Genomic DNA, 26,632 nt, shown 5'->3' on the forward strand with positions numbered 1-26,632 from the left:
AGTTAGAAACAGTACCATAATGTATATTATTTTTTTATTATCGTTATAAGTTGTATATATTTATTTTATTATAAATGCCAAACAACACCACGGATGAATCGACGTAAGCTTAAATAATAAACCGCGATAGGTGAACCGCGACAAGTGAACTGCGATATCGCGTGGGATTACTGTGTGTATGTATGTATGTGTGTATGTATGTGTGTATGTATGTATGTATGTATGCAGGCATGTTTGCGGGCATTTGTGGGTTTATGCGTGTGTAACAAACTGACAACTTCAAATGCAATTTATTTAATATGAGATAACTTTATTCATTGTAAAGTGAGAATTGTAGATAAACAGGTTTGGAACGGCATGCATTGTATCTAGAGACTGAAAGAGATGTTTCTGCAAAGATATGGTGGGAAATCTATGTGACGAGCGTATGAAAAGATACCGTTATCTTTTGAAATTTCCTGCTAGCTTTGAGCAGAGGTCTGATAGAAGAAATTGCAAGGTCACCATAGAACACCTATAGACCTTTAGTGAGAAAAACTTTAAAATGATTTATCAAACATATAGTTTTACTTCTAAGCAAAACGAATATTTGGATAAAAAAATATGCGTAATAAGAAAACATAAAACTATTAGCTTATAAGGCTTACATGTTACACGAGGTTACTTTGAGCCGTTTGTTGATTGGGATGCCTTGATCTTTAAATATGATTGATGTTTGTCTATGTGGAGGCGCGTGGCTTAGTGGTTAGGGTATCAGCATCATGATCGTAAGATTGTGGTTTCGTTTCCTAGACGCGGCGACGCGTTATTTTCTTGAGCAAAACGCTTCATTTCACGTTGCTCCAGTCCACTCAGCGGGCAAAAATGAGTAACGCTGCAATGGACTGGCGTCCCGTCCAGCTGCAAAACGTATACGCCATAGAAACCGGGAAACCGAGCCCATGAACCTGACTAGGCTTTAAAAAGGGCGCGTTTATAATTTTATGTTTGTCTATAAGAACGGTTGTTTGTCTACAGAGGGCTCATCTGAATTCAACTTCTAAAGGCTCCAAATGAATTTACAAAATGCGTAGAAAAGCTTGGTATAGTTTAAGTATGTACATGTGTGTGTGTGTGTATATATGCATGTATGTATGCATGCATGTATATATATATATATATATATATATGTATGCATTTTTTCCTTCTACTTGTTTCAGTTATTGGACTGCAGCCATACTTGGGGACTATCTCGAAAAATGTTTAGTCAAATGAATCGACCCTAGTCCTTATTTAATATTTTTGTAAGCCTGATATTTATTCTATCGGACCCTTTTGCCGAACTACTAATTTACGGTTACGTAAACACACCAACATCGGTTGTCGAATGATGCTAGGGGACAAACACAGACACAAACATATACATATATATACGACTGGATTCTTTCAGTTTCCGTCTTCCAAATCCACTCACAAGACTTTGGTCGGCTCGAGACTATAATAGAAGACACTTGCCCAAGGTGCCATGCAGCGGAACTGAACCGGGAAATATGTGGTTGGTAAACAAGCAACTTACCACATAGCCACTCCTAAACCTATATCGTTAAAATTTAAATGCAAAAAAGTTTTTCTATTGCGTTTTTTTTTTAATTATTTGTATTTAAATCTTAACAACAAACTATGATACACATAAATTAACTATACATTCACAATTCTCCATCCTTATTAATTTTACCTACATATATTAATTTTACCTACATATATTAATTTTACCTACATATATATAAACTACGGGAATCAGTTTCTGGCTACGAGATCCACTCACAAGGTTTTTTGGTCGGCTCGTGGCTATAGTAGAAGACACATTAACCAAGGTGACCCACAGTGGCATGGAACCCAGAGTCATACGGCTGGAAAGCAAGCTTCTTAGCACACAGCCACGTCTGAACTTATATGTTTGTACGTATGTAAGTTTATATGGACTTTTCTTGGAGTGTAAGTTCAACTTCAGAGATTTCAAGCCAGTCGCTAACAAAACGACAAGACTTTTTGAGTTAAGAGAGTTCTCGACATTTGTAAAATTGTGATAGAGTTTTTGTGTTGGTTGGACTGTCGATGCATACAACCAAGTATGTTCATATATTCACAAAAGAATCCCGGCTGGAGATTCTTTGGAATGTTTTGCAAATCTTCACTGTGCCATAAATGGATTAGATTTAGAGAACCTGCGTCAGTTACTTTTGGTCTTTTTTCGTGAAACCGAGTTTTTCTTGATATTTGTGCATATTCGTTGATGCGTAGCCTAATGCACCTATGATGATAGGTACGAATAAGAATTCAAAGTTAGGTACAAGAGTTGTAAGTTCCACATTATTTCACCACAAATGCTATATTTTTCCTAAACTTTTGATTGTACATTCACACCCGCTGAGTATTTGATCTCTTTAGCAGTGTATAACTTTTGCTCTCTGTCTGACAGAACAATATCAGGTCTGCCATGTTTGCACCGAACTGATGTATTTATGGAGTCGTTCCGTCAGTATTCTTTGTTCTGCTGGTTTTGACATGACTTTTATGTATGTATGCATATATGTATGTATGTATGCATGTATGTATGCATGCATGTATGTATGCATGTATGTATGTATGTATGTATGCATGTATGTATGTACGTATGTATGTATGCATGTATGTATGCATGTATGTATGTATGCATGTATGTATGTATGTACGTATGTATGTACGTATGTACATATGTATGTATGTATGTACGTATGTATGTACGTATGTATGTATGTAGGTATGTATGTACGTATGTATGTATGCATGTATGTAAGTGTGTATGTATGCATGTACGTATGCATGTATGCATGTATGTACGTATGTACGTACGTATGTATGTATGTATGTATGTATGCATGTATTTATGTATGTATGCATGTATGTATGAATGCATGTATGTATTATGTATGTGCGTATGTATGTACTATGTATGTATGTATGCATGCATGCATTTTTGTATGTATGTATGTACGTATGTATGTATGCATGTATGTATGCCTGTATGTATGTGTGTATCTACGTATGTATGTACGTATGTATGTCTGTATGTATGCATGCATGCTTTCATGTATGTAGGTATAGATGAATCGCTTGTGAGAGTGATGTAAGACATGTACAGGAATGCAGTTCCCAAAATCAGGATTTGCAAGGAGATTAGTTTGGATTTCAGATAGGAACGTTGTTATTAAATTTCTATATAACTTTACCAAAGTCTTCATATTCTATCCACGCCCCATACAGTGCCCAAACAATGCCATTCATGGAATATATGGAGACCAGAAGTTTCGGTTAATTGACTTTGTCCTTGTCATACAGAAATCCTCGAAGTTATTGCCTTTTAGACTTATTATTGGTATTTACAACCGGCGTTACTGAGTCCTTTCGATTTCTGTATGTATAGGATCTTGTCAATTCCGGCGAATATGCATTAATGATGAGACAGAACAAGATGCAATATCGTCATCTAATTTTACAAGCCCACTAGTGGTGCGAACGTCAGCAATTGTGCAGAAAGAATGAGAGAGAGAGAGAGAGAAAGAGAGAGAGAGAGAGAAAGAGAGAGAAAGATAGAGAGAGAATTAACGTAGCTTACTTTCTAATTACGGGGAAGGTGAAGAACAAGAGCCACCGATTCTGATCTTTACCTAATCAATACATTCATTAGTAGCGCGTTGTAACTAATTAAATTGCAAATACACCGCTTTCATGGTCAAATTATATATAAATTTACATGCCTAGGTTAAATAAACATATCTAAGACAAATTGATCCCGGAGTTAGTCGATCGAGATTCTTATCCAATGCTTAATTTATCGAGTTCGAAAGGATGAAAGACCAAGCAAATTTTGAATGAATTTGTATTCATGTGTAAAAATGTTGCAAATTACTGCAATAATAGCGTTCAAATTTGGCATGGGGGTCAAGCATTTCAGAAGGAATGGACTTCATCAAATTTCTCATAATCTTTAACCGTTAATTCATTTAAGAATTATGAACGGTTTATACTTTATTTTGCGGACGTTGACGTGGTTTTAAATGAGAGCAAAATTACCGCAAGACATTCCGTGCGGCATTCTAATAGGACTGTCATTTAATGTCCGTCTCTCAAACAATTAGACATAGTAAATTTTAAAACAATTCACTTGTGGAAACCACTGATGGAAAGTGAATGATAATTATCTTAAGAACCGTGCTACTAATTACAATTACTCATCATTGCCGAATGCAAAAGACAAGGACACAAGTAGAACATATAACAAATTCGCTTTATGTAAATATTAGATATAGTTATATACGACGATGGTGTCACTGGTCGAAGCTTCACAGTCACTCTCAATGATATTCTTGTTTAAGAATAATAAATTTGTACTCGACAAAAGTGCAGAGTAATCCATCTGATTAATGTAATCTTTTTCAATTAAAACTGAACATAAAGCAAATATATGTGCAGGTGTTTGTGTGTGTGTTTTGGATGTATGTATCCATATGCATGTGTGCGTGGGTGTGTGTACGTATGTGTATCCATGTGTGTATGTAAAAAGAAAAGTTTTAAAAAAAAACATATAAATACGTTCTCATCTGATAATTACGGTTTTTATAATGAGGTAATGTTCTCATTCTTCATCGAACGTTGCATTTTTATTCATTTGATTCCAATACACCATCCTAGACTATTACACCAATAACGTACTACTTAAAGTAAAGCCTAACGTGGACAAGCCCTTTGTTTTCTGTGTACAAAACCGAAATATCCTACCCGATATCTCGACTCCAACCAACCATTAGCTGGAACCACAGACATAATAATTAACCCCACCTGGTGCATGCCGTTCAAGTACCTGACATTATCGGAATCCTCACCCTAATTCTGTGTGTGTGTGTGTATATGTATATATATATATATATATATATATATATATATATATATATATATATATATATATATATATATATATATATATATATATATATATATATATATATATATATACATACATACATACATATATATATATATATATATATATATATATATATATATATATATATATATATATATATATATATATATATGTATGTATATACATACATGCATGCATACTGCACTAAAAAGCGACGGTTAAAATCAATTTGCGTACATTTATACCCGATGTGATTGTGTACAGTCAAACGCCATTGGACGCCTATTGCAGTAATTACCTCAGAGTAGATATTCTTGTTATAACCTTTGTAAACGCGCATCACGCATGCTCTTAAGTTCCACAGTTAGCTGCGATATACGTAATTCCCTCGTATAATGTTAAAAAAAAACAAAACAGAGTAAACATCAATGCTAAACAATATTAAACCGTCCTGGAATTGAATGTGAACGACAACTATTAAGATTCTGCAGGTGTAGCTTTTCATTAATGCCGTAGAGTAGCCCCCCCCCCCCACATATATATATATATGTAGTTACGGTATACTTTGTTAAGAAAACAGGAGAGTATGATATAAATCTCGTCCACCTTCAGCTATCACATTGTGCTATCCAGAAATAGTATTATGCGTACTTCCAGGTTTGCGTTTTGATTTATGTCGTGTATGAATAAATAACTGGAAAAAAATATGGATTCAACAAGAAGGAGTACGGCTGGACATTTATTTTCAATTATTACAATTGTGTCTACGCAACGTAGTTCTCTAGATATGCAGGTATTTGATTATGCAACTGTTTCCTTGCATTATGAGGTCTAGATGTGTTTTGTCAGGCGATATGTCAATATTGACTCCGTAAGTTCAAATTCTCAACGCGCGCACGTACACACACATATATAAGTACTTCTCTTCTCAAAATAGTTGATCGTGTGCCCCAATTTGAAATCATTCCTGATATCATATCATTACATTAATGTGTTATACATTGATTTGAAACTTTAGCACAAGACCAGAAATTAACGGGGTTTCAGCGAATTCTATGACATCATTCGAATCCGAAGGATGAAAAGTAAAGTCAGCTTCTGCAGAATTTGAATAAAGAACCTAAAGACAGACCAAAATCCATAATGCATTTTCACAGATGTGCAAACGTATCTACCAGCTTGTCACGTTATATATTTTATATACTTAATGTGAATTTTATCAATACATTACACACACACACAATCATTTTTAGTTGTCTGTATGTTTGTATCTCTAATATATATGTATTAATCAGGTAGTTTCATTTATATGAATATTCGTATAAGATTTTCTTGATTTCTTTAGATTTTAGAGGAAAACTTAAAAGGAAATTATTAACACGCCCATGTTTTGGTTTCAAAACGACTTTTATTTTCATTCTTTACAGCTTCGCACTTTCATTTATAAAATACACTCGTGCTTAAACGTCGATTTTCTAAATTGTACCGAGTTTATTATATTTAATAGTAACCTTCAATATTCAATGTATTCTACAATAAATTAGTTAATATTTTGAATAGTATGACATTGGCTTTCATCTATTAATTTCCCTATCTCATGCATGAACATGACTTGCTAAATAGGCTATTGATAAATAGTTTTTCAAAGAATGTTATTCCATTCGTAAGACATTTGATATTAAAATATTTCTCAAGACGTTGCGATAAGTCTCATTTATTGAGGAAATTTATGAGAATGAAAACAAGAAAGAGAAATTTAAACTGAAATAAAAAAAAAAACAGATTCGAAATAAAAAAGAAAAATGAAATGCATATTATATTTTCTAATCGTTACTCTAAACATTTTTATAATTTAGGGTATGCACATTATATAATAAAATATATTTTATATTTTAACGTAAATACAATTTGTATTGGTATACACAATGTATACTATGTACTCAATGTTAAATTTATAATCATGGCTTCTACTGTATCAATATAGAGCATCTTTCATAACTATTCTTTATCTGCTTTAAGAGGTTCTTTTCTTGTACAAACATTGCTTCACTGACAGATAGTTGGTTCTTGATATATAAAGAGCTGGGTGAAGAAGAATAGTGTAGAATCTCTCACAGATTACTTTTAATAAAATTTCGTTGATTGCTTTCAGAATCACTCCGAATATTGTCACGATTAAAAACATGCAATCGCTAAGTCTACCATTGTTATAAACAAAAAAGAATAACATGACAGTAAAAGTTACATTTATAACAAAGCTTCTTACATCCTGTGTAAGCAATAAACAATCATTTCAAATTTTATCCAGCGGCATAAATACACCTTTCGTACTTATCATTTATAGCTACATTCCAGCCATTGTCATCACACATCGCATATGTTCTTTATCTATCTTATGCTATATATATATATATATATATATATATATATATATATATATATATATGCGAGAATTTGTGTGCGTGTGTGTGTGTGTGTGTGTGTGTGTGTGTGTGTGTGTGTGTGTGTGTGTGTGTGTGTGTGTGTGTGTGTGTGTGTGTACACACATATACTGGAAACGGTTCATGATTCAATAATGCGATCTCTTATCATACCATTTCTTGCTCGTATATAAAAACAATAACACAATAAACTGATATCATTTCATAAGTAAATGGACACACAACTGTATAAAGGAATATAGATAGCCACAAGATTGATTTGCATTAAGTTGCGCGCGGTATATATCTTTCGAAGCTCTTACTTGTACACATACGGTTACCTCCCTAGCTTTTACTTGAACTACTAAACCGCCCACGCTAATCCACTTATCTGACTACATTCATATTGCCTCTTTCCATGAGCTCACAGCTCTCCGGTCTCTCTTATTTTCATCAGTCTATTGTGTCAATGTCAGGCGCCCAAATTAAGCACTACTATTCACCCCCTTCCCTCCGAATTTCAGGCCACTCAAATATTATCCCTGCACCGGTTTTTTTTTCTGAAGCTGACCACTTGACACGCAGCTAATCCTCAACATTAACTAAATCACTCCCCACCCACACTTTGCAAATTCCTACAGAATCACTGAGCATAGAAAGGCCTCTGTGTCTTTATTCTATATCATATATGGTTTTGAAATGTTGGAACGAGGCCAGCTATTTTTGGCAAGGGGCTAGATTGGTTACAGCGCTCCCAGCCCCACCCCTATCAATGACCTACTTATTTTATCAACCCTGAAAGGGAGGAGAGGCAAAGTCAGCCTCAGCCAAATTTGTTCTCAGTACGATAAGATGGACGAAATGTCGCTAAGCATTTTGCCCAGTATGCTAACGATTCTGGCAGCAAGCCACCTTTTTGTTCAATATCATATGTTAGAATATCAAAATGCGGAGACAAAAATGTCCAAGGAATATAGTCTTACAACATTCGAATTCCGAGTGATCTATAATTAATTAGAAGCGTGCGCCTGTGATTTTCACATCTCATAACCCTGCTTACGCAATCGATGAACGTATATCTGACTGTCAGAGAAATGCGATTGTACCTATGTAATCGATATACTGTCCTCTTTATTGATAAGGAAAATCCCTAAAGCTAGCCTTGTGCAACACAAGCTGCGGGAGTCGTAGCACAGCTGGAATTAATCTATTACGTAGAGAACAAAATTACAAAACAACGGGTTTCTTTCTTATTTCTTTACTGCCCACAAGGGGCTAAACATGGAGGGGACACACAAGGACAGACAAAGGGATTAAGTCGATTACATCGACTCCAGTGCGTAACTGGTACTTATTTAATCGACCCCGAAAGGCAAAGTCGACCTGGGCGGAATTTGAACTCAGGACGTAACGGCAGGCGAAATACCGCTAAGCATTTCGCCCGGCGTGCTAACGTTTCTGCCAGCTCGCCGCCTTCATCGGGTTTCTTTCTACTGCCTCTCTTATATTGCGCGCAGCTACCCTTCACTGTTTTGCTCTCTTTCTAATACCGATTTGGCTGGGAAAAACCCTACAACCAACCTCGGCTGGGAAAAGCCATCACTGCAAATCCTTCTCCTTGCCATCCTGGAGAAGGCTTTCATACTTAGTACGCTTTTATTCGTCGGCTTGATCACACCCTTCTTCCAACAGGATCGTAAAGTCGATCAAAAGTATTCTCCTGACCGTTTCAGACCACAAAACTACAGCCTCAGGGTTATATGGACGACCTGGGGAACTGCAGTCTTTCCCCCAGGTTCACGTCCTTCATACCTCATCACCGGGCCTCATATATTAGACTATTATTTGTCCTTCTTGCCCTCCTTACTATTTATTTAAATATAATCTTTCTTGTATTTTTGTAATATTTTTCATAAATAAAAAGAGCATAGTATTCCAAATTAAATCCGCATATAAATATCATATGGGATATACATACATCCCCAAAGCTCAAAGTAACCCGCCTCAATTCCATGTGCGTCAATTCCATGTGCCCTATCATAAGAAATATTCCAATAAAACTAAATATAAACGAATCAACTTTTACGTCTTAAAATGCAAAGGAATATGAATTGCTATGGAGTCAGATTCCAGAAAGAAAAGAGAAACAGACGCGCTCTTGCCGATGGTTCTGTTTTACTTATCAGTTTCAAATACTTATTTCATAATTTTATTGCCAAGTTTCTATATAATTCTTTATGATAACTACTTTTACATAGTATATCCCTCGTTCCTGTCAGTGGAATTTGCTAATTCGCATCAGGAGTTGCTTCAACTGTCATCATATTTCCATTGTTAAAAACAGAGAATTTATACATCAGAATACGAAAATTGCGAATAACAAATGACAACCACTTGCCCCGATGAAGTGTTTGTAGAGCTGGATTTTATTCAGCTCAGAAACTAAATTGATATAAAACTTATATATTATATCGCGAAGGACATCGACTACTACATATCAAAAAGGTGATTGCGAAATGCATATATAAAAGTGATGTTTTGAATGTTTATTCATCAAACGATCAAGGGAAATTAGGAATTCAAAGTGGTTTGGTTTGTCGACGCAATGGCAACATAATATTCCCGTGAATTCTATGAGAAAATTGCAATGAAATTTCGAATTCTGCCTTCAGTTTCCACATTTAGAAATATATTACACCAAACATATTTAATGAGCCGCCAGGAAAAAGGCCTTGTTAATAAGAATTTTATCATAAATTTGACTCTACTTTCAGTATTGAATACTCTATAAATAAGCGATCTATTGTTAACATTGTGTGTGTGTGTGTGTGTGTGTGTGTGTGTGCATGTGTGTGTGTTTGTGTTTGTGTGTGTGTTTATGTGCATATGTCTATATGATACAAAAGCATGCGAACTTGTGTTTACGATTTAGTTACAACCCGAGTCTCGATAATGATTTTAATTTCCTGGACTAACATCAACAAATTCGTGTTAATTTGTTTAGTACTAGGTGAACTTCAGGCGATTTATTATTATATAGAAACATTTCCTTAGGCTGACTTTGAACTCTTCTCATAATAACTAATCTCAGGAACTTGAATTTTTAAGGTAATTTCTTTAATATTGTAGAAAATTGATAATATGCCAAAAGGAAATATTGCTTGAACAACTAGTGATTTCAATCTCGAATAGCATAGCCTTATCAGTCAAAATATTTCTGCTGAATATCAATTTTTACTTAATGAAGCTCATTAAAAAATTATATTTTAGACCTTTGGGCATTAGTATCAATATCCATTATTGCGTATTCCAAGGAATATGTATGTAAAGAAGAGAAAGAATTTTTACAATTATTATATATCTGATTTACATTTAGTCATATTTATGTTAATCAGGAGCGTTTATGTCCTCTTACTAGATATCGCTACTACCATATTGGTTGATTGTTTTGTATTAGTTGCTTTTGAGCATACCTAATGCAAATAGTTAATCGTGATCAATTGAGGTGCGATCGCAACAGAAATTTTGCCTGTTACATCCTACCCACGGATCGTAGAGGAAAAAGATTGCAGTGGGGTTTCGTATCGATATATTGTGATATTTCAGATTTCTTCATTTTATCATCACTTTCCAATTTCGTAATTCAATATGGTTCAAAGGATTATTTTCTTCTAGGGCCAATGTCTTTGAAACAAAAGAACCTGTTCTGTATAGCAGAAGAAAATCGATTAGCTAACCATAATATTTGAATATGTCATTTAACTGCAAATTCTCTCCCTAATTTGATTAGCCTGATATCACACTAAAAGGTTATTGCAGATAACCCTAACCCTAAAATCGTTGCAATATCACATAAATCCTAATGTTGTCTAAACAGTTTTACAAATTAATCATTCCCTCAGATGTTTTGTATTCTAGCAGAAAAAAGAAAAACGTAGGGTAAGCATCTCGAAGCAAGCCAACAAGATATGCTTACGCTGTAAAAGGATTAAATCTAAACAGTAATATAATTTACCACTGCATTACGCAATATTGAAAGCCATACTTTGGATACAATCACAGAAAATATAAAGCAACAAGTATTCTTTTCTACTCAAGGCACAAGGCCCGAAATTTGTGGGGAAGGGGAGGCCAATCGATGAGAACAACCCCAGTATGCAACTAGTACTTAATTTATCGACTCCGAAAGGATGAATGGCAAAGTCGACCCCGGCGGAATTTCAGCTCAGAACGTAAAGACAAGCGAAATACCGCTAAGCATTTCGCCCGGTGTGCTAACGTTTCGGCCAGCTTGCTGCCTTATAAAGCAAGAAATATTAAAATCGATACAATAAATAGACACTGACAGTAATTTGAAAAGAGACAGATTTGAGGGTGCGGCCTAGGTATATTAATGTTGTGCATTGGACAAGAGAGATCTTCACTGGTAGTGAAACAAAAAAGCTGAGTGGTGGACATTATTTTAGGTGGGGGTTGTGCAATAAGTTTTTCTGGAAATATGCAGCATTTGAGTTGTCTTACTTAGGAAAGAGACGAAAATTATATACCATAAATGGAGGATACTTTAGTGATCTCTGTTTATGCAGCAAATGAATATTTGAGGTGTGGTATCTAAGTTGCGGTTGGATTATAGAAGGTTGAAGAATGTCGAGGACACATGAGGTCCAGTCTCATTTACGTGATAGTGGGTATTATTAGATGTAGCTTTCACACAAATACTCGTGTCCTACTCGTCACTGATCCTCTTATTCACCTTGTTCAACCAAACCTCACATGGTCCTTCATTAATTATAACACGCTGATCGTCCTTCCTAAGCAGCTATCAGTATTTGCCTTCATGGTGTCTTTTAGACAGGTGTTGGCTTACAAATCTTCAAGAGAAATATTTATAGAACTATTTCACGCTTGCAAAGGTTGTGAACAATGTCCTTCTCCGAAACCAAACACACACACATATATACTGTGATAAAATTTGAAATCTTGAACCATATTCGCAGACTAAACTTATTTTCAAAAACCGGGAGAAAAGTGGTATACAAAGTGGCGTAATTGGATCGAAAGGTTTCTCGACAATTCGATCCGACACCTGGAGTCAGAGCGAGAAACTTCAAAGATATGATAACTACTATCTTACTCTGTTTCTCCGGTTCCAGACCAGCCGGCATCTTTATTTCACTTTCTTTGTGTACCAATTACACCTCAGTAATTTTCCTTTCTGGAAAAGCAACTTTTGATCGTTTCCTTTGAAAATGAAACGCACTTGAATACACACACACATACACACGCACACACATAGACACTCAATAAAATTTTGTGTCTATACAACTTCTCTTTCATATCTTTCATAAACTTTATGTATATATATATATACATACATACATAAATTCAAACATATATGCATACATACATACATACATACATACGTACGTACGTGCGTACGTACGTACATACATACATACATACATACATACATACATACGTACGTACGTGCGTACGTACATACATACATACATACATACATACGTACGTACATACATACATACATACACACGTAAGCGTGATATATACGATGCAATTTTAAAGAAATTTTAGTTTAACACCGTAGACTTGAATAATTAAATTCATTACTAACAGTAGAGGAAAACTTGAAAAAATATTAATTTGGGCCGGGAATTAAGGATTTGAGGGTTAGATTAAAGTATGCTTAAATGCATCGTAAAAGGAGACTTGGAATCCCACATAAAATTTGATTTATATATATATACATACAATTTCCTAGCTCCTACAAGCATATGAAACATGTTTAATGGTGAATGAGTAGCAACAATTTTCTAATCTCTCGTTTTGATAAAACATTACTCTGCAAAATTATTTCCAAGTTTTTTTCAACTTTTATGCACTCCTCACACAAATATAACATTTACATTCGAATTTCGAATACTGAAATACACAACTTGAATTTTAACCCAATCTCCATTTGATATATATATATATATATATATATATATAATTGTTATTATTAAAACAAAACAAAAAGTGGAATAAGAACGTAACACGAGACAATAAGACATTGAGACAGTTAGACGATACAAAAAAAGGACAAGAAAAAACAAGGACGGGTCATTCGGAGCTTTCAATCTTCGGTCGAGTACCAGATCGTCCTAACAGTTTCGGTCGGTTACTCTTGAGATTCTATGGATGAAAGCAAGCAAATGTATACGAAAACAAGGACGGGAAAAAAACGGATAAATGGTACACAATTACAAATATAACACAGGACATAAACAGCTGGTGTCTTTCGACTAAGAACAAATTAAATTAGGCTAGCGTGTATGGAAGTGAAGCCTTACGCCTGGGACATAGAAGATGAAAATCATGGGAAGGAATATAAGAGATGCTAAACGGACGGTAGTTGAATCAAGAAAGAAAGGTCAGATATTCTTTTATTCTTTTACTTGTTTCAGTCATTTGATTGCGGCCATGCTGGTGCACCGCCTTTAGTCGAGCAAATCGACCCCAGGACTTATTCTTTGTAATCCTAGTACTTATTCTATCGGTCTCTTTTGCTGAAGCGCTACATTACGGGGACGTAAACACACTAGCATTCGTTATCAAGAGATTTTGTGAGGAGGGACAAACACAGACGCACAAAACACAAACACATACACACTTACCCATACACATATATATGTATATCTATATATATATATATATATATATATATATATATATATATATATATATATATATATATATATATATATATATACATACATACAACAGGCTTATTTCAGTTTCCATCAACCAAATCGACTCACAAGGCTTTGGTCGTTCCGAAGGTATAGCAGTGGGAATGAACCCGGAACTATGTGTTTGGCAAATAAGCTTCTTAGCACAGAGCCATACCTGCGCCTGTATATATATATATATATATATATATATATATATATATATATATATATATATATATATATATATATATAGATATATATATATATATACATATATATATATATATATATATACATATATAAATATATATAAAGTTAAATAATAAGGGTGAACAATTGAGCATTCATTTAATTAATATCAATTTAAAACCAGTGGCCTAGCATATTGAAATATCTGAACAATCAGAATTTTCTTTACATATTTTCAACTCATAATTTTAACACGTGTTGTTTACTGACTCTCCAGTATTTTGCTCCTTATATATATATATATATATATATATATATATATATATATATATATATATATATATATATATATATATATATATATATACGTACATACATATGTTTGTGCGTGCGTGCGTGTGCGTGCGTGTGCGTGTGTGTGCGAATTTGTGTTGTCTGTGTGTATGTATATATAACAGTTTCTCCTGTTACCAATGATTTAAGACAGTTTTACTCGTCCACGTGTAAGCGATGCTCTGTGCAAGTGTTGGCGTCCTTGAATTACCAACAATACTCAAGAACCGATCACCATTAACGAATGCGTCACACAAGTGCCTTGTACACATGTCAGCGCTCACATTATTCATATTCTTTTACAATTTAATTTGAAGATCACGTGCATCCATCCACCACATACAGTGCGAATTTATATATACCATGGAGACATTTGTGTTTTCTTACCTAGAAACACACACACACCCAAGATGTGCACACGCATACAAATATATATGTAAATATATATACAGATATGTTTATATATACATATATATATATATAAATATATATCTATATATATATATATGTGTGCATTATACATGTATATGTGTATATATATATATATATATATATATATATATATATATATATATATATATATAGAGAGAGAGAGAGAGAGAGAGAGAGAGAGAGAGAGATATTTATTTATATATATATATATATATATATATATATATGTCCTCCTGGGGCTAAAAGCAACAGTAACATCCACCCCTAGGGGTCAGCCACACTTAAGTGGCAATATACTACACTTTATCGTGCAGTTACTGTTAATACTTCATTTAGAGAATTAACATTGCTATATATATATATATATATATATATATATATATATATATATATATATATATATATATATTATATATATATATATATACATATACATATATATAAATATATATCTATATATATATCTATATATACATGTATGTATATAGTGCATGATAAATTGAGCAGCTGGGTAGAATTGGGGACATCATCGAGGGAACGAAGAGGATCATTCGATTGAAATGATAAATCCCTCTGCTTACAAAATGTTTACGATATTCACATCACAGAACGTTACAAAATATTTATTTCATTAATTGAAGCATATTCTTCAAGCGCGCCATTTTAATCGGACGAACGTTGAATTTAGAGATCCTTCTTATTATATTCTATCTTAGTTCCCTTTTCCGTTCGTCCACAAGCGGGTTTCAGAAACTACGAATCTATATTATTCTATAGATATTTTGGAAAATTCTGCTTTGTATACACATTCACTGCACGTATTTACTGAAACGAGTTCTAAAAGCCAGAATATTCCGTGCATAAATATTTACAGGAGTTGAATCTAGCAAACTTAGCTAATCTCTAAATTAATTGAATAATACGAAGTAACCATTGGCTGTTGCTATTTTTAATAAAATTGCATGTTTATCATACTGTATACAAACATAGATATACACATATATACGTCCATACATGCATACATATATATATATTTACACACATTGCATAATATTATGTGTGTATGTGTGTGTGTACGTGTGTGTGTGTGTGTGTGTGTGTGTGTGTGCGTGTGTGTACGTTTGTGTGTGTGTGTGTAAATATATATCTTATAAATGTTTACTTGATGCCAGCAAATATATGGCATGGTAAAAGAAACACCATGTTAACTAGAGTTTATGTAATTTCTTCATACATTTCGATACAATATTCAATATATATGAGATATTTTCAATTCTTTAAAGTATTAATTATTTCGTTACGTCTAATTATGTACAATCACCAAGAATAAATATTGCTTTACTCAGAAAAGGAACAGCATATTTAGATACAATTAGAATCGTATATTATTCTTAATTGATATACAATATCTGAAGATGACCATTAAAATGTTTTCCATATTACTAGCTCTCTACAGTTATGAAGATCTTAACAAGCTCCATACTGTGCATTCGTAATGAATAACGAAAATATCACTGACAGTATAATAAGAGAATTAAATCTTTAACTGAGTGAAAGTTATGTAGGAATACACTAGTGACCGAAACACGTTTGTTTCTCGAGCGAACTTTTCTGTCGTGTAGTCGATTTTTATATTCTTTTCAATGCACCAAAATCTGCAAGATATGTAGTCAGTGATTATTCTGAGAGGGATAAGATAGGTAATATGAACAGCAGAAATAGAAATCAATACACACAATTGGGTAGATATATTATACTTTAGGTAGTAGGTAGCGATTTTCTTCACTACTTCAGGGAGTGATGACCCTGCCTGACAGGAGTCCCGGGCTCAGTTGGTTCCGGTTGACAGTACCCGGTATGGGCTCCTACCCAGGGTTACGGAAATGAGACAACCTTCAAAGAATTCCGGAGCAGAGCCCCGTAGGCGGTTTAGTGTTCGACTCGACACTCATTCGGCAGCTCCTGCAATCAAGCTGGTGCCAAACGTAGGGTCAAAAATTCAGCTTTGAACTACTTTTAGAATAAGATCCAACACGCAGTCAAACAAAATAAATAAGAGTTTACCATTCAGTTGGACTAAATTCTGCATTCGAGAAAAGCGAAGAAATATCAGTCAAATATGACTAGAAGAGGTCATTGTTTTATAACATCATAATGTGCACCTTGAATTGCAAATATGGACAATAACAATTGGCCGAAACGTAACATAGGTGAACAAAAAAGAAAATGGAATGACTTATTAAGAAACTGCACTATGATTAAAAAATCATTATTAAGCGTGTATTCTGTTTTCTTTAAAATATATGTGTGGGTGTGGGTGTGTGTATAAATACATATATATATATAAACATACTTGTTGTGTTTGTATGGGAGAATATGAATGCTCATATCATTTCATACAAATACAAATGCGCCGCTCTCTCTCTCTCTCTCTATCACTTTTTCTCTCCCTCTATCTCTCTCTGCCTATCACTATTTCTCTCCCTCTCTCTCTCTCTCTCTCTGTCCCTATTTCTCTTCCCACCTCTCCCTACCCCCTCTCTCTCTCTCTCTCTCTCTCTCTCTCTCTCTCTCTCTCTCTCTTCTCAAGCGCTAAAACACGGTCTGACTCTTAATTTTATTAATAAATGGGAAATTTCGAAGGCATTCATGTCATTTTCCTGTCAATAATATATCACATTTAAAAAATCTGGAGTAATAGGTTACATTTTATATCGATTTCTGAAATGAGGACAAAGACACACATTTGTCGTGAAGACTGAAGTCGATTGGATCAGACCAGTACTTGACTATTACGCTATTTTATCGATCCTCGTGCGATGTAACTCAAATTTGACACTGACGGTATTTGGTGTCGTGAACATAGAAACACTTAACTATATACTTCTATATTATGCTTTATAATAATCCACCTCTTCCCTCGTATTAGGTTGCATCATATATTATGAGCTATTGCGTCTTGGATATGAATTCCATTCAATTTTAATTTTTATCTGCAATTACATATTTGAAGGCATTATATTAAGAAAATCGAATATGGCGACAATATTCATATTTTTGTCAAGGCGACGAGCTGGCGGAATCGTTAGCAAGCCGGATGAAATGATTAGCGGTATTTCGTCTGTCTTTACGTTCTGAGTTCAAATTCCGCGGAGGTCGACTTTGCCTTTCATCCTTTCGGGGCTGATAAATTAAGTACCAGTTACACACTGGGCTCGATGTAATCGACTTCATCCATTTGTCTGTTCTTGTTTGTCCCCTCTATGTTTAGCCCCCTGTGGGCAATAAAGAAATAAAAATATATTTGTCAAGTCGGCGAGCTGGCAGGATCGTTAGCATGCCGGACGAAATGATTAACGGTATTTTGTCTGTCTTTACGTTCTGAGTTCAAATTCCGCCGAGGTTGACTTTGCCTTTCATGCATTCGGGTCTATAATATAAGTACCAGTTACGCACTGAGGTCAATGTAATCGACTTGGCCCTTCCTTGAAATTTATGAAATTTAATCCCTGAAATTTAATTAAGTACCAGTTGCGAACTTGGGTCGATATAATCGACGGGCCCCCTCCCCCAAAATTTCGGTCCTTGTGCCTAGCGTAGAAAAGAATATTAATATATTTTTCAAGGCGATAGGATGGCATAATCCCTTGCACTATAAGATAGTGTGATAAACGTGATGGTAATTTAAAATATACTTAAATATAATCATATTTTTTAACATAAATGCGGATAATGCGGAAATTGTTATGGAGTAGCACTTCTACGTTACGAAAAATACTACATAGGCCATTAACACGATTTCAGTGTCAGCCATGACATGTTTCTATATTATTCAACAAAGATTTAATGGATAGACCTAAAATCTGTCCACTCTAAAACAGTAAATATCATTGAAAGCGTTGCCAGGTACATCATAAATCTAACATCCAAAAACAAGATATCCTCAGTAGTAAAAGTTTTAGGGTTTTATTGAGTGCAAGAGAGTAGTTTAAGAAGGTCGTTCTAAACGTTCCCCAGTGCTTTTCCAAATCATTGGACAATCAATTTCCATGTGTTTTGTTCACAAAGATACTTTATGGGATATTTTACTGATTAGCAATGCTAATGCTACAACAGACTGCGTAGAAATCGGTTTAAACTTCCAAGATCATAAAATAAAATCGAACGTAAAGAATATAAAATAAGCTTAATCTTTTGGTTAAAGAGTTCTATTCGAAACGATGAGTTTTCAGATAATGGACAGTGGGAAGGTGGAAACAAAGGAAGGGGGGTGATGCGGTCAATTATGTGTCTTTTTCTTGAGGCACGTAGCTGTTCATCCTCTCCCGAGAGGAGGAGATCGCCACACAGCAAAGATTCAACAACGTCCGCAAATTTAAGATACAGTGCAATTTTGAAATAGAGCAATCTGGTGATTCTGGAACCATCTCTCTGCTGGATTCCGAAATCAAGGTCATACAAGAAGGTTCCATCTATACAAACAAGAGCCAAAGCTACATACGTGCGGAATGAAATCCCCCGCATAACCGAAATATGCAGTAACACAATTGACAAAGCTATCATTACCAAGTGGTTACTCAAGAACTTATCACAGAACGGCTATCAGATATCTGTAGCCAATTGACTGCATCTACAAATCACCATAGTGTGTAAACCGCATAAGAAGGCTCCTAATCTGTGTGGGGCACGCTATATTGGGAGAACCCCCGAAAAGTTTCACATTCGAATAAAAGAATAAATGCACACAGACACTATAATATTTAAAAAAATAGCTAATGACGTGCCAGATCCAGGATTTCAAGCTCCCTTTAAACATTCAAAACCAAAGACTCACATCCCTCATATTAAATATTTCTTCAAACCTGCTACTACCTACCGAGCCCTCACAGAAGTAAAAGAGAGACAGACAGGCAGAAAAAAGGAAATTTTCCCAAGTATTTCAAAACTATAGAAATATTCTATTAAAAAGACATTTGATTTAATTTTTCCACGATTTGATTCTTTTTCATACCTTAGTCTAAGTTGAAAAAGTCGCGCAAAGACTGAAACCAGTTCTAAAATGTTTTTCATGATAAAATTATTTCAGCATTTTCGACCTTGTCCTATTTTCCTTATATATATATACACACATAATGTATTGGTATATTTATTTTTTTATATATTATTTTTTACTCTTTTGTAAAAAACATTTTCATTCTCCCTCTTCTTGAAAATTTGCCATACAATGAAAGCCGGTTAGAAATCCTTTTTACACATCTATATTTCAGTTTAGCATTCTGCCTTATTATTAGTTTTCATTTTCCTATATATATATATATATATATATATATATATATATATATATATATATATATATATATATATATATATATATACATATATATATATATATATACATATATATATATATATATATATATATATATATATAACTATATATATATATATATATATATATATATATATATATATATATATATATATATATATATATATATTTATATATATATATATATATATAAAACTATATATATATATACATACATACATATATATATATATAGAGACAGACATATAGATATATAGATAGATAGATAGATAGATAGATGGATGGATAGATAGATAGATAGATAGATAGATAGATAGATAGATAGATAGATAGATAGATAGATAGATAGATAGATAGATAGATACACGCACACACACATTATGTACTGGCTTGCATCCTACCAATGCTAGTATATGTTACTCTCCTCTCTTCTCCTTTTTTTTGTTTAGCTTTTATTCATCTAAACCAATACTACACTCCAACATCTACACTCCGACATAACAGGATTTTGTACATACAAAAGACAAGGATATTTTAAATTCCTACTTTGGGCACATGGAAAGTCCTCGATTTCATCACGTGGAAAAGTAGAAGAATGTCACTGTCTTTTTCTTGTACAAATCATTCTCAGTATCCGGGTCCCTTTTAACATACCGCATTTGTTCATATATTCCAACAACTTTCACTGACCTGCCAATTCGTCTGCCATGTTAGCCAATGATGGTGATGGTGCTGCTCTTTTAAATTCTATTGCATAAATCACTACAACTGCAGTAATTGCAATTTGCGTCTCTTCTCGTATATTTCATTGTTTAATTACTGAAGTTGCATGCCTGTTAAAACTGATGGAAGTGCTCAAAGAGAAGAGAGTATCGTTCAAAAGATCGGCGGTACGGAGCATCCACCACTCTTACCACATTCTACCTTTACCTTCCAAAACAATGGGTGCCGTATTGTTGTTATTATTGTTACTGTTGTTGTTGTTGTTGTTAATTTCGAATAACACTTTTTAAAGTAAATTATTCGAGAAGCTTCAACAACGTTAGTGTTCCAACGGCAGCGAAAATGGTGCAGGCGGTGAAAGGATTTGCGCAGCGGGATGGGTAATGTACTTCTGCTCGCAGTTATAAAACTGGATGAGCAGCAACGTTCCTGTGAGTTGTTATATTTGGAATTGTTTACATCTGAAGAAATAATCACTGTTACTGCCTGATATGCTCCATATATATTATACAATAACGTTTTTATTTTTAAATCAAGCCTGCATGAGAGTTATTCAAAGCCTTCTACACAGTCGATATAACTACACTCTAAATAATCATGCAATTCAAACAAATGAATTTATGTGCAATTCAATTTTTATTATTGCGTGATTATCAAATTATCGAACAGGATAAGTATTATGATGATGCAATTATTGAATTGGTTATTGTTTATACACATCTAAATATAAATTTGGGCTAAACAGGCAATATATTCACAATCCTTGAACAAATAATTGAATGACGAAGTGCATCGTCATAATAATGCAATGCAGAACGGATCATGATATATAAATTCCCGTGATTAGGATGACTTGTTTCGTTTATTTTATATCTTGTAAACTTTTCTTCGTTCAATCTCTCTTGTGTAAATTGGTGAGTTATTACTTTCAATGTATCAACAGTTTTATCATACAATCAAGTATTGCAATCACAATTGGAGTAGAAATCGGTTCGAACATTTTCACTGGATTAAATATTGGCATAAAATCTATAGCGTATAGGAGCTGGATGGCAACACATAGAGAACAAAACACAATTTCCTCCAAATAAAAATTATTGATAGATAGATACATATCCTTTTACTAAATTACACAAGCAAAATGTCATAAGGTTACCTCTTTTTCACATATATATTTCCATATATATTAAGTGACTGTATTTACAGACATGTCTATTAAATTAATTACAATTATTATTAAGGGCACTCAAAGAATTAAGGATCAAATTAAATATTTCGAAATCTCATTATCAACGTCGACAAAATACTAAATTATAAACAAAGAAGAAAGAAATTATATTCATATAGAGACATTAAAATCACGTCCGTTTAGTAATAACTCAATGCCTCAAAGGGCATTTCACCTGTAATGCTTTAGATTCTTTGAAAGATTTGCAAATTATTCTTCAATGAGTGTACGACAAACTCAATTTATGTGCATCTATATGCATGATTTTACATACATTACGCAAAGATATTCCTTTACGGCTTTGCTTTATATATTACTTTATCAGTAGTATTGAACTTAACATTTTGAAGTAGATGAACTGCGAAAGATGTGTATAGTTTAATAACTATATTCATTTTCGTGCTGAACGATAATATGATACAGATCCCACATTAGAGTTGTTTAAGAAGGATTACATGCCACACATTTCTTTGTAGCTTCTTTCACATTTTCAATATCTTTGAACATTTAATCGTAAATTTCGTTATTATCTCTTTATGAATATGTATTTTCAGAATCTCAAATACATTTTAAATATTCGTCTATACAAATAAATGTTTTAATCACTGAAATATGATTGAGGTTATGTAATAAATCAAAGCTGTAATTGATGTTTCAAACTATACATGTCAAAACAAATAATATTTGATAATCGTCGCTCTAATGCATTAGGTATTCGTAATGTCTTCGATGTTGCCTTGTGCATGCATAATTTCACAAATAATATAATGTTTCCAATTTGATTTATAGTATTCGCTTCCAAATAATTTTTAAATATTTCAACTACAATACTTTGTCTTTTTCGCTCAGTATCAATTTCTTAAAACATAAAAATATTTTACTTCACAAATGAACCCAGATTTGTGTTAATCTTTCGAGGGAATACAATTAGTGATGTGTTGATATGTTAGAATAGTTCTAAAAATTTGTAATCCGTTGATAATAATTCTTCTAATAGTATAGGAGTAATATTATTAATGCTTATTTCTCTACAAATATATAAACAATATACCAACTGCTGCTTTTCCTCGCAATACATTTAAATTTTAAAATCGCTAATCTTTGTTGAACCCGATGGTGACCATATCCTGCATAAAGTGATAAAAGACAATTCCACGTCTTGTCTTTGGATTTCTATTGCATAAAATGTCATCGGGTGTTCTAATCCGGATTTCTGAGAGCTACGTCACGTGAATCTTGGAGGAAATATTTTACCCTGTACACATAGGTACAAACGATATAGATTCAAGAACCTTAGGTAGCTGTGTATGTTATATTCCCTCGGTTATTTTGACAACATGAACAGTACTTAAATAACCTAAAGAATATGAATTTTTGATATTAGTTTTTATTAGTAATTAACCGCATTGCAAAAATACGAAAATTCAAACATTCTTGAAAGCGAGAATAAGAAAATATCACAAAATTCTAAAAGCCATCATAAGAAGCCCCAACATTTTCGAAGTCAATTTGTAATGAATACGAACAGTAATTAATTCCACGAGGCTATAAACCATTAACGTTGTCATAATGTTACAGGTAACTTGGAATCCATTAACAGCATTGAAACAAAGGTTTAAAATTTGACTCTTACAATTACAAATAACTCCGCCTTAAATTATTACCATAGAATCATATTATATCATTTCTCATTAAATTTACTTGCCTCATTAATTACTGTTAAGCATGATGAGGTATTAAATATTTCTTACTATCGTTGGAGCCGTATGCTTGAAGAAAACAAGGTTTCGGAACTGCGTTCGATTAAAAGATGATATTGCCAATTGATTACATTCCAACAGAGATGCAGTTCACATTTAAATAACCAAAATACGCACCATTTTCTTACAAAACCCAATGCATAAGCATGTGTATGTTAAACTTCAATAAATAACTGAGTTTTACAAAATTCGAAGTTATTCAGTTCGTATATACATTTAATTTCGAATATTCCCCTTCCATAAATACATATACATATATACATATATATATATATATATATATATATATATATATATATATATATATATATATATATATATATATATATATATATATATATATATATATATATATATATATATATATAAAGGGAGGAATTACCATTATCCCCACGTGGTCAGTTGTAATATATGTACGGAATTAAAGAAGGAAAATGCACACATTTTACATAGTTTTAATATAATTTTTAATATATCTTACGTTGTGTTTATCGACCGGTTTCACTTTATAAGAATGTTGCTTCACTTTTATCATGATTTTTAGTGGGTGTTTTCTTTTTACAGTTTAAGCCAACTAACCATGTTTCCCTTTGTAACGGACGATCGAATTTGTTTTTAAAGATATTATTGCTCGTTTAACTAAAGCTACCTTAGATAAAGTGGTAAATACGTGTTAGTACTTGCTTGTACACTTTATTTTCTCCTCTCATTAAAGACTTCACTTCTTGAAATATATTAAAAGTTTACTATATCTTCCGTATGATGTTTATTTGCTTACACAGTATTTAGCGTGTACTATTTTCACAAACAACAAGACCTAATAAACAGGTTGAATATAAAAGATTTATTTTCCTTTTAAGTTCATGGATTAGAAGGAAGCAAGACGTAAAATAATGTTTCAACTTCTCTACTTTTTTCCTTTGGTAATAACTGGTATGCGATTAGAAAACACAAGAAGACAGTTTTGCACAAATATATAAGAATGGAATAGCCAGAAACAGAACATTATCGATCATCGGTCGGCTAAATATGTACTGACATGGAACCAAACAAGAACAGCAGATAACAATGATAACAACGCGGAAGGTATAAATGCTTGGATGTGGAAAGAGAGGGAAAATTTAAAGATGAATGAGGAAATACGATGAGACAAGAAATTATAAGTAAAAAGACATTAAAACAAAATTATGTCTCTCTCTCTCAAATAAGTTTTGGAACCAAAAAAGGATACATGAGATGATGTATTTGTTAGCATTTGTCTAAATAGATAGGACTGTGATGGATGAGACATATTTGATCATACATCTGCATGGACAAGAATGATCTGGGGACAAACGAAACATTTTATTAATAATATTAAGTGCGGTGCTGTCATGGAGCAGGGTCAAGGGAGTGTGCGCTGATACAACTATAACAAAGTGATATCGTTATATATATACAACGATACACTATCAAAATAATATCGTTTTATATATATATACAATGATACACTAGCAAAATGATATCGTTATATCTATAACGATATACTTGTAAAATATTAGTCTTAAACATTTTTATATATCAACATACTATAACAGCTTATCAGATTTTAAGTAAAGAGTACAATGTTAATGCAATCTAATTATTTCCATAGTTGTCTATTTTCTGCAGACACCAAATGAAACAATTTTAAGATAATATTTCTTAATTTGATATTAATTATTATTTGAGAGGTTATTTCATAAGTCATTATTAAATATTTCCCCTTTACTCTGAAATTCTTTGAGATCTTTGTTTCCTTTCATAAAATTTTTAATTGGAAAATATTTCAATTAATAAATTTTGCTTAAGCATTTGTCTCAATATCATCTCGACATTGCATACATACGTGAGCATGCAGATACACACACACACACACACACACACACACACACACATATATATATATATATATATATATATATATATATATATATATATATATATATATATATATACATATATATATACATACATATATATATATATATATATATATATATATATATATATATATATATATATATATATATATATCAGGTCATCCCATAGGTTCTATCCCATTTTACCTTTTTATGAAATTTAATAGTATTTTAGAATGTATAATGGAATTAAAAATTATTTTCATGCATTTGTGTATATCTAAACTAATTAAATATTATTTGCAGAATAATAGAATTAAAATTTTTGGGGTCAAAACCCTTTCGAACATGGAAGTATCCAAAGAGTATTTGAGGCACACAATGCTTTATGAGTACAAAAAAGGAAACTCTGCAGCCGAAGCGAGTCGCAACATTCACTCACTTTATAGAAAAGAATGCTTAAATGAAAGAACTTGCAGAAGATGGTTTGCAAAATTCAGAAGTGGAGATTTCAGCTTTGAAGAGGAAGATCGAATAGGATGTCCAGTTGAGTATGATGATAAGCTCTTTGAGGCATTACTTGAAGAAATGTAATCTTTTCAATCATTTACTGTTTGGGAATTCTTCTCATAGACCTTGTTCTTTACACTCCACCCCAAGAAATC

General features: G+C 33.0%; 1 protein-coding gene across 8 annotated transcripts in view; it reads left to right on the forward strand.

Moving 5' to 3' along the window:
- Nucleotides 1-26,632, forward strand: part of LOC106867627 (dopamine receptor 2) — a 443,190-nt gene that overhangs the window by 102,000 nt on the left and 314,558 nt on the right. The window contains exon 1 of one of the 8 annotated variants that reach the window (XM_089340631.1): nt 13,675-13,792. The exons of the other annotated variants lie outside the window; for them this stretch is intronic. The gene's annotated coding sequence lies outside the window, so the exon portion shown is untranslated. Of the gene's footprint in view, nt 1-13,674; nt 13,793-26,632 lie in introns of those variants that run through there. 8 annotated transcript variants of the gene reach the window in all.

The sequence above is a fragment of the Octopus bimaculoides genome, chromosome 2 (assembly GCF_046866305.1).
Source record: "Octopus bimaculoides isolate indiv1 chromosome 2, ASM4686630v1, whole genome shotgun sequence".
Lineage (NCBI taxonomy): Eukaryota > Metazoa > Mollusca > Cephalopoda > Octopoda > Octopodidae > Octopus > Octopus bimaculoides.